This window comes from Carassius carassius, chromosome 2 (assembly GCF_963082965.1).
Source record: "Carassius carassius chromosome 2, fCarCar2.1, whole genome shotgun sequence".
NCBI classification, from domain to species: domain Eukaryota; kingdom Metazoa; phylum Chordata; class Actinopteri; order Cypriniformes; family Cyprinidae; genus Carassius; species Carassius carassius.
Genome location: NC_081756.1, coordinates 12,132,067 through 12,143,172, shown reverse-complemented (window position 1 = coordinate 12,143,172; position 11,106 = coordinate 12,132,067). Strand labels below are relative to the sequence as shown.

Sequence of the window (11,106 nt, the reverse complement as noted above, 5' to 3'; positions counted from 1 at the left end):
AAAGTGTATTAGAGACATGATTTAGGGGGACATTTTAGCTATTGGGGTTCTGGCAAGGCCACAGGGCAGGCCAAGGGCCAACTAAACGAGCCACCTATGAGTGTTTGTAAGTCTGCATTAGTACTTGTGTGTGTGTTTCTGGATCCAAGTTGTGTGCACATATTGGACAGGCCAACACTAGCACTACAGTCTTGACTTACCTCACCGAGGGAAACACACTAAATGAGTCAGAGTTTAGCAAACAAAAAACACCCAACACAGAACATAGTAAACATATATATAAAAAAGTTATAATTTTAATTAGAAAAAATTAAACTATATATTAAAGTTGCATGTTAATAATATACAACACAGATTACTACTTATAATTTATTGATATAAAATAATAGAAATATAATATAAAAATATAATAAATAATGAAATAATAATATAATATAAATAAAATATGATATATACAAGTGTCAGTATTTATATTATATTATATGATTATTAAAGGAATAGTTCACCTTGACTTCCATAGCATGGAAAAAAACACTATGCAAGTCAATGGGGACCAGCAACTGAAGGTGAGAAAATATTTTTTAAATCATCTAATTAATAATAAATAAATGAAAAAAAAAGCAATTTCAGTAATAAAATTAATGTTAATATTTTATAGTACAGTTATTCATATAATATTTTATATTACTATTTTGTGGACCACTGTTCAGACATACTGACATACTGTTCAGTCTTGATTTTGGCTTATTTGTCTATGCAGATTTGCACCACAGGTTGTTCTGGTTAGTCAGATAACAATGATGCACTGCAATTTTCAAAATCTGTCACAGATCATCAGTTGGACTGAGATCATGGTTTTGACTGGCCCATTGCTGAACATTCCCCTTTTTGTTCTCAAACAGTTTCGATGTAAATTTGAGTCTGCATTTGGTATCATTCTCCTGGTCAAATCTGCACCACTCATTCCAACTTCTATTAAACAAAATGCCTGATCTCTGGTGATTAGCCCCAGCGGCATAGGCATTTTTTCTTTCTTTTTGATGAGTGCAAGGCTTGACATATGTCTTTGAATTATGACTAAAAAAACAACTTGACCAGAAAATTCTTTGGGCACATTTTCACCTCAGTACCAGAATAATTATGCTTGACAGTGGAGTTGTCAGGAAATGGTAGTTATTTTAATGATTCACATATGGAGGCCAATTGTAAGGCAATTGTGTCCTTGTTAGAGCAATTGTTTTTCATCTGTCTAACCCTAGGACTTCTACAACAGGACTTTATCTTTGCAAACACCTTACAAACTAGAAACAATGCCACATAAAAAAAAAAAAAAAAAAAAAATTCAATTCTCAAACATTTACATATCATAAAGAACCTAATTTCATCAAGTATGTAAGAAAACTGCTGAATACTTTTGCAGTGCAACAAAAAAATCCATATAAACATGTTGCTATGAAGCAATAGAGTCACAAAACCATTTAAGCTTTTCCTCCAAACATATAGCATATAAAATTATAACAGAATTTAAAATTTCCATGAAGTGCAGCCTGAGTTGATAATATAAATGAGTTGAGCACTTGGAAATTAAATTTGAAATGGTAATATAATTGTATTGAATAAATATTAAGTATTAAAATAGTTACAAATAATAACATATATATATAATAAACTCACTGTATGAGTTAACACTGAAAAATGTATATTGAAGACTAAATTCAAACCCACTGACAAATAGATACAGCACTTACCTCACCTTTGTTTTTTGCTTTGCTTTGGCATAAGGTATTTTCAGGTAAAGCAGTTATTTGCAGTGTATTTATATACGAGGATAAGTGTAAGACTTCTGCCATCAGTCATTTTGCAGTAGTAGTGTCCATGTGTCTAAATTTAACAGGATCAGCTAACCAGATGCTCTTTTTGTTTGAGCTTGCTGTGACAACAAGGTTTTGTGTGGTAGACCAGGTACAGGTATTCTTGCATCTTCTAAATAGGTATGTTTTCTGGTTTTCATTTGAATTTTCAATATAATGTTTATCTTCATAACCTGTAATGTTGTGTTTGTCAAGTGCCTTTACATCTTTTTTGTCTACCTGCATGAGGACTGTCGTATGTTTGAGAATGTAACTTCATCCGTTCATTCAGTCTAGCTAATAAACAATTACTGATACCGAGACGTGTGTGCGCACACATCCTCACATAAAACACACTATTAGCTTGCAGTGAAGCAAAGGGCTTCTATTAAGACACACAACAGCCAAGAAGTGCCATTGCCTGTGCATAAAATATTTACCACCAATTGTGCAAACATTGCAATAAAAACTTTACAAGGCATTAAAACTAAAGTGCATGAAACTAATTTGTTTTTGTTCCATCTAATTGTCTTTATGCATATTTCCTCTTTGAGGTTTTCTCTCCTTCTTTTCTTTAAAAAAGTGTTTGGTCATATCTGACACCTGAAACCTCAGATGAACATACTGAGCGCAACTCTTCTCCCACTGCCACCTGTCTCCCTCATTGCTGTCTTTCTGTGTCTCTCACTCTCACATTAACACATGGGCTATCCCTCTTTTCAAAATCCCTTAATTAGGCATGCAGCTGCCCCCGCATACACGTGCATTCATATGCATAATCACTTAATCGATAACGTGTTTTCTGTTTGCCATTCTTACCATCTGCTTTTGCAGTGCGCATCCCCTGTTCCCCTAGTCCGAGCCATTCTCAAAAAAATGTCAATTTGGCTTTATTATGAACTCCTAATGATTCCAAATTTGTAAACAGAGGTCACTATGGAAATATTAGCAATTTTCTTTATTTATATGTTCAGCCTTGTCTTGGCAAACCAAGAGGAGTGACTACCAAATAAATGCGTGGGTTTGCCCCTTAGGTGTTGAATGTAAATCTTTTTTGAAAACTATTCTATAATATAATTTATTTAAAATATTCCCTAGTGCAAAGTTTTCCTCTGTACTTCTGTTTGCATATGCATTTTTTTATTAGGTTGTAAATTGCTGATGGTGGAGTTGCAGGACACCCTGGAAAAAACTGGCCGCTCAAAGGAGAAGTTTGAGAAGTTTTGCAAAATCAAATACAACACTTCGTAAGTAGTGATGACATACTGACCGTCTGTTCTTTCCCTTTGAGAAAGCTTTCCTTTAAGGTTAGGGAAAAAATCTAAATCTAATGAAGGTCTCCCTCCTCTTGTTATTATTACAATTTGTTACTAGAGAAACGCGACTCACTGAGGCCATGGACAACATCGGTGAAAGAATTCTGCACTGCAGTATATAAAATCCATGCCGAGAGACCAGGGAGCCTTCGTCCACACTTCAGCACTCTTTCCCAGCCTTCAACTGCATGAAATTCAGTCAATCCTCATTTAAAGAAATACTTTAAATGTGTGCATTTAATTTGCAAAATGATTATTAATTTTAGACTACTGTTTTTACCAGGGCGCAAGTCAAACCATGAACACACTGAAGAACCTGATGGATAAGTGAGTGAAGGTAGAGCTGGTGATCCCTTATGAACTGTGGGATGAACCATCAGTGGAGGTGGCATATGGAAGCACATGGGTAGCGATATTCAATTTGCAATGTAATATGCAAAATGACAATGCAATATGTAAAATGACAATGCATTTCTGTATTTACATTTTCATTTTCCAATACATTTGTGCAACGTTTGGTGCAAAATGAAAATTAAATTACATAATTTTCATTTGCCATTTCATACACCAGTTTTAATATGTAAAATGAAAACTAATTTTAACGCTTTATAAGTTGCAAAATTAAAATTAAAATGTATTACAGAAATTATTAGATATGTATAACATGTTCAAGCAAAAACTGTGGCAAAATTATCATTTAAATGCTATTTTCTTAAATGCATTAACACTCACAGTCGAGACTAAGGTCCTTTCACACTGGACGCGATTTTGACGCGCGAATAATTCGCGCGATGGTTTTATTTTTTGATCAGCTGTTTGTGTAATGAGTGCTTTCACACCGAACGCGAATGTGCTGAGGCGAAAAAAAGACTTTTATTTTTTTCGCTTCGATGTCGATTTTTTTTTACTTTTGAGGCGACAAAAAGGCTTCAGCCAATCACATACAAGGAAACAAAGGTGACGTCACAGCAAAAAAGACTGCCAGACGCTGCTCCGGATCAATTGGTTCCCTGAAGTTTGTGGTTTGTCTCATCAGATGCAGTGCCACTATCTGAAGGAGCTCCTCGAATTGTCCCACAGACATCCGAAAGTAAGTGCGGAACCGGCCATGATAAAGTTTTAGCTCCTGTACAAGATTGGCATACTCCCCTTCAGACTCTCTGTTCTTTAGGACTGGGTGCACCCAAAACCTTCTTTTCTGTCTTTTAAAGAAAATGAAAAGCTCGTCTTCACTGGATGATGATGTTGAAGTGTCCATTTTCTCAACTGTCGGCGCGAAAGTTTTGGAATGTTGAAGCTCTCTGAACGTCACAGACATCGCAAATTCGCGTCGCGGCTGATGTGAATGGTTTTGACGCGAACTATTCGCTTTTTCGTTTCGCTTTTTCGTTACGCATCCGGTGTGAAAGGGCCTTCGATTGCATTTTCATTCAGTGTCCCGCAATGAATGTTGCAAAATTCAATGTGCACATTGAAAATGCATTCCGAGCCGATCACGTGTCCGCCCCCTCGCGCCATGTCAATCACTGCGTGAACAAGGCGGGGCTTGCAGAAGATCAGAGACTCAAATCTCAAGAAGAGGATTAAAGTGAGAAAACATGGACAAGACCGTTGGTCCGTGTACGTTTTGATCATTTCAGTTTATGGCTTTAATATTTCATTCGCACTGGTAGGCGGGGCTGAAACGCTGCTTTCATCTGATTGGTCGAATCGCGCCAGCTTCAACTCGGTCTTTTCATTCTTTCAGGCAGAATAAGAGTCAGTGCGAGTGAAGCACTGCTTGCTGTTAATTAGCATAATATTTGAATCAGATGTAGCTGGGCACATATTTCGTGCTGCTGAGACCTGCAAATTATTTCTAGGTTGTAGTATTGTATGAATATTGTCCCACTGATAAATACAGTGCAAATAGTTCTGTCTCTTTGGAAAAAAGTGAAGTGGAAATAAAAATCAATAATAGACTGAACAGTTCCATGTCTGTAACATTTACCACTCTCATCTTTTAAGTCATAAGGCACTAGGTATGTGTGTGTGACATTAATAAATAATTGTAAAAATTAATATAGTTACATTTCTAAAAAAAAAAAATATTAAAATTAGCTCTATGCTGCTCAGTGCTCCTGTGGCCTACCCCAGAGCGCCCTCTCGCGGCTGTAGACGGTAATGTTTTCTCTTGGTTCTGAATAAATGCGACTTATATGTTTTTTTCCTCGTCATGACGTGTTTTTGGACTGATGCAACTTATACCGAAAAATACGGGTAACATTATTATTATTATTTATTATGAGAGTAACTGACACAGACTAGAACTTTAATGTTTCACCAAATTCAGCTCCGATCTTCAGACTCGTCTGACTCGTGTTGCTGTATAACTGGCCAGACTTACCTTCCCAAAAAATCCTATTTAATTTTATTTCATAAATTTAACTATATTTATTTCCACTTCACTGTTATCCAAGGAGACAGAACTATTTGTACTGTTTTTATCAGTGGGACAATATTTATACAATACTATAACCTAGAAATAATTTAAAGGGGTCTCTTGCAAGTCGCAGCAGCACGAATTATGTGGCCAGCATCATCTGATTCAAATATTATGCTAATTAACAGTGAGCGGTGGTTTCAGACATTACAGTGCTTCACTCGAACTGACTCTTATTCTGCCTGAAAGAATGAAAAGACCGAGCTGAAGCTGGAACGATTCGACCAATCAGATGAAAGGAGCGCTTCAGCGCTGCCCACAAGTGCGAATGTAATATTAAAGCCATAAACCGAAATGATCAAAACGTACACGGACCCACGGTCTTGTCCATGTTCTCTAACTTGAATCCTCTTCTTGAGATTTGAGTCTCTGCAAGCCCCGCCTTGTTCACGCAGTGATTGACATGGCGCGAGGGGGCGGACACGTGATCGGCTCGGAATGCATTTTCAATGTGCACATTGAATTTTGCTACATTCATTGCGGGACACTGAATGAAAATGCAATCCTAAGTGTCTTGACTGTGAGTGTTAATGCATTTAAGAAAAATAGCATTTAAATGATAATTTGCCACAGTTTTTGCTTGAACATGTTATACATATCTAATCATTTCTGAAATACATTTTCATTTTAATTTTGCAACTTATAAAGCGTTAAAATTAGTATTCATTTTACATATTAAACTGGTGTATGAAATGCCAAATGAAATTTATGTAATTTAATTTTCATTTTCATTTTGCACCAAACGTTGCACAAATGTATTGGAAAATGAAAATGTAAATACAGAAATGCATTGTAATTTTACATATTGCATTGTCATTTTGCATATTACATTGCAAATTGAATATCGCTACCCATGTGCTTCCATAGTGGCAGACTTAAAGAGACAGGTAATACTCATGCACTAACAAAGAAAGAGGCATGGGTGGTGTAGTTGCATGTATTCACCTTCTTAAATTATATGTAGTTATTGTTTGAGATTAATAATTATGTTTTATAGTGTTTTTTAGTTTAAAAAAAGATGATCAATATACTGTCTTCTAAATAAAAATTTAGAAGTAAATTTAAATAAAAAGTTAAAATAAACTTTAAAAAAAAGTAAATAAAAAACTTTGGCACAGTGAGGTCAAATTTATATACTGAAAAGTATATAGAATTTTTATCCCTTTTTAGGTTTATATTAAAGTGTGAGACCATGCTGGAAGAGAATGAAGAGGTTGTGGAGAACTGGTACTTTTATTATCAAGACAAGAGCCTTTACAGATTCTTCTGTGCAACCCTTGTCCTCAGAGACTCAGACCAAGGAAGAAGAACACTCTGTGTCTCTCAGCATTCACGAACATATAGACTCGTAATCTAATCCTTCCTTTACAAATAAGCCACTATTTCAAGCCTTATTTTAACTCTTTCAGAGTGCCTGAATAAGGTATGGAGAGGTGGCATGAAAGGATCCAAAGAGGAGAATGAGGGAGAGAATGGAAGATAGAACTGTGAAAGCAGAGCCAAAATGTTTGATGAATGCATACACCTATGCACAACTACATGAACCAAGGAAACATCAAAGTATTTTCCCCCAAATCTACATGGCTTTAACAAACATGATCTGTCAGTGTTTGAATTTTTCCAAATCTGTTAATTTTGCCAGATCAAAGGATGTGAATAGTCCTTGGTATTACCTTTTTGTCCATGCTTTTTAAAAAAATTTGATAAAAACTAGTGCTGGGCCGTTAATCGGCGTTAACGTGAGACTCTTATCAGGCGATAAAAAAAAATATCGCCGTTAATCTATTCTCAAAGTTGGGTTGGGAGTTGGGTCTATACGAAGCAAGCTATGATGACTTTCACCTTGATGTTTTATATAACCGACTGGCTGAGGCCACCCTAAAAAGATGCTCAGGACCAACACAGTCTCACTCCCTACTCGTCAAATGTCTGACGCATGGTCAAGGGATCAAGGCTTAGCGCGTTCATTTGAGTTTAACAACACTCAACTGCAGGTAAAACAGCATTCAGCGGTGAGTTTAACAACACTCAACTGCAGGTAAAACAGCATTCAGTGGTGAGTTTAACAACACTCAACTGCAGGTAAAACAGCATCCAGTGGTGAGTTTAACAACACTCAACTGCAGGTAAAACAGCATTCAGCGGTGAGTTTGACCAAAGCAACGCTCAACTGCAGGAAAAACGGCTTTAAAAGGTGAGTTTAATAACCCATTCTCGCTTATCGCTTATTCATATTTTATCACTGTGAAATCACGTTCAAGAAGTCTCATTCAGCAAACATCGCGATACTTGCCATCAGTTTACATGTGCCACAGGTTCGGTGAGTAGACGTAAATACGCTCTTTTAATGCCTGTTATGAAATGTATTCTCTCTTCTTTATTAATCAGATTAGCGCCGTATTGTTTACTCGCTGTATTATATCAGTCATCCGAGGCTGTCTTTGAGTTTCATTGCGTTTAACTAAATGAACAGACCTGCTAACTAGTGTGATTAAACTCTGTCGGTCACGTGACGTGCCATAGACTTTCAATATATTCATTTCAGGTTCAAAGATGTAAATTTGTAGTAAAATCATGGTAACCACGACACGTACAATAGTAAACAAATTAAATTTGAAGTTACAACCCAGGAACGGGACATTTACCATGTTTTTACCACAGTAACTGTAGTTTTACTATGGTATATTAATAATCAATACAATAATCATCAAACTAACTATGGTTGTACAACTGTAATGGTCGTTTTTTGATGTGCTTTTATATTACAGATTTCACAGTAATCACATTTACTGTACCATGCTTTTGATATCTTTTTATGTAAATCCAAAAATAAATAAAAAAAATAAGTAAATAAATAAAAGGACACATTTTTCCCCTCTTGCAGTTCATTCATATTAGTTTATATTTTAAATATTTTGCTCACAAAACATTATTAAAATTCTGTTTATAATTCTATTTTATTCTACCCCCCACCTTCTTATTTTTATTAATATTTTTTTTTTTTAGCTGAAAAGATGTAAAGGAAGCATTAAGCACAGTGGTGTTTGTGGAGAGGTATTCCTTCAGAAATGGAAAAGACAGAAAGTTGCGGAGGCAGACATTTGCAGCAGTAAGTCTGTGTTAGTTTTACCTTTTTATCAAACTGCTGTTATAAATTGCACAGCATTTGTTGTTTCTTAAACTTTTGCACTGTCCAAATACCCACACTTGCCATCTTTGCACTTGACCACTTGATTATTTATTTGACATATTTCCTGTGTTTAGCCCAAGTGTTCGAGTGAGCATGGTGACCAAAAGTGTGTGTCGAACCTTTCATGACCTGATGACAGTGGTTCCCAATCCTGGTCCTGGAGAGCCCCAACACTGGATGGTTTTGGTGTCTCTCTTATCTAACACACACACTTTTGAGGTGTTGGAGTCTACACTGATGAGCTGATGAGTTGAATCTGGTGTGTTTGAACAGGGAGACATATTAAATATGCAGTGTTGGGGTACTCCAGGACCAGGATTGGGAGCCACTGCCTTATGGGACACACTTAAGTGTTTACAGAGATGTTTAGGTTTTTAAAAAAAAAAAAATTTCAACTTTGCATTTTAAAATAAATTCTAAATCTCTTTTCATTAGTCCCTATTACAGAGGACAATCTAATTTTTGGTGCTTCTAATGAAGTGAAAAAAGCAGTTGCAAATGAAGTACAAAATAAATATACTTTTCTGTACACCAAGAAAACGTACAACACTTTGTTTTACTACCAAATTATTCTCAATATCTAATTATTATTATTAATAATATTTCACATACATTGGAAAGGTTTCCGTGACCAGATCAATCACACTACTGATAACAGTCCTTTAATTATGTAATATTTTTAAAAATAATTCATATGAATATAGCTTGCTATTATTGACTAGCTTTTAATAATAGATGCATTTAACATTTAATTATACAGCATCTTTACAGAGGCTGCTTTGATGGTCTAAAAAAAAAAGTTGCATGTAATGAAATAATATTTCCTTCCTTTCTGTCTTTTAGGATTGTTTGCAGATAATGCTGTTCTTCTCCATCATGCACAAGGACTCACCTCTTTAACTCTTTATCTCCCCACCACACACAGAAATGGCTCCTGGATCAGTGATTAGACTTTGCAGTGGTTTGATTTTTGCAGAAAATGCATCTTTGTTTTAATTCTAAGCTTATAATGAATACATTGTGACCTTCCAGCAACCCATATACTGTATACAGAACCAGTGATCAAAACAATAGTTGAAAATAGTATTTTAATATTGATAAAGCATTGTGTTCTTTTTCAAGCTTCATACAGTAAACTTTACTTCTGGTGCTTTTATTATAAAAAAAAACATCAGTTCTCATCAGGAGTTTTTGTAAAGGATGTATTCATGCACAGCCATCCCCTAGTTCCAGTCATAAAGTGAATGATTTTATTGTCAGTTTGATTTCTGCATTTTTATGTAGCAGGTGTTTGTTTTCCTGAACACGTTATCTTTCTTCCATTGTTCGGACAATCAGTGTTTATTTGATGCTGTGCTGATGGAGTTTTATAGATGATATTGCACACTTGACATGCATGTCTTCATGGTTTTTATTTTCTGAGTTTGAAACAGTGTGTTGTATCAGTTTTTGGTCAATTCAATTCTCCAGTGTTCTCTGAAAGACTATCTGTATTTACTTGTTTTTTTTTTGTTTTTTGTTTTTTTTTAATAAAAGTATTTGCAAAGTATTTTTATTCTTCATAGTGGCAAAAACAAGCTTATTGACAGAGGATGCAGTGCAGTTATATGGGCACTTTGTCTTTGAATTAGTTTTTTCTTTCTGTTTTTATTGCTAGAGTTCAAATGGTAGAGAATGGCAAATCACAGAAACACAAAAGTGAATAATTTTTATAACTTTAAAACACAACATAACATACAATGTAAATGTTAGAAGCTCATCATTTGATTAGAAAATGCACTTGTCTTTGAAAAAAAAAATCGTATATTTAATGAGAGGAATCGGTTAGATAGAACTGCGAATGCTGGCCATATGCTCATCAATATTGCCCAATTTTTGTCAAGCTGAACAACAATAATTAGAGCATTTGCATTATTGTTGGAGGAAGGTGTAGACGTTAATAAAACACAATCTAATAGGTAGCAAATGTTATTGATTGTTAACCAATCTATCCCTTCAGCCGGAAAAACTAAAGACATCAGTCATAAATGGATAAGGAAGCGTGACGCCGCTGCTCAGCTTTGATATCATTGGCTGTCAATTTCCCTTGTCACCGCAGGACAGTCTGTGGTTGGACTATCTTTTAACCCATATTAAACAGCGCATCGTGTTACAAAAGTACGTTTTGCTGCTATTATCACATTAGTAATAGATTAAGTCAACAATTAAGGGTTGCTATGTTGAGAAAAATTACCTCTTTAGCGAGATCCTAACCCTAAGCATAACTTC

The 11,106-nt window shown here is 35.4% G+C and overlaps 1 pseudogene; it reads left to right on the top strand.

The window, feature by feature from the left end:
• The first annotated feature begins 2,786 nt into the window (after positions 1-2,786).
• Positions 2,787-7,131, top strand: LOC132096793 (protein canopy 4-like; annotated as a pseudogene).
• Positions 7,132-11,106: the final 3,975 nt, after the last annotated feature.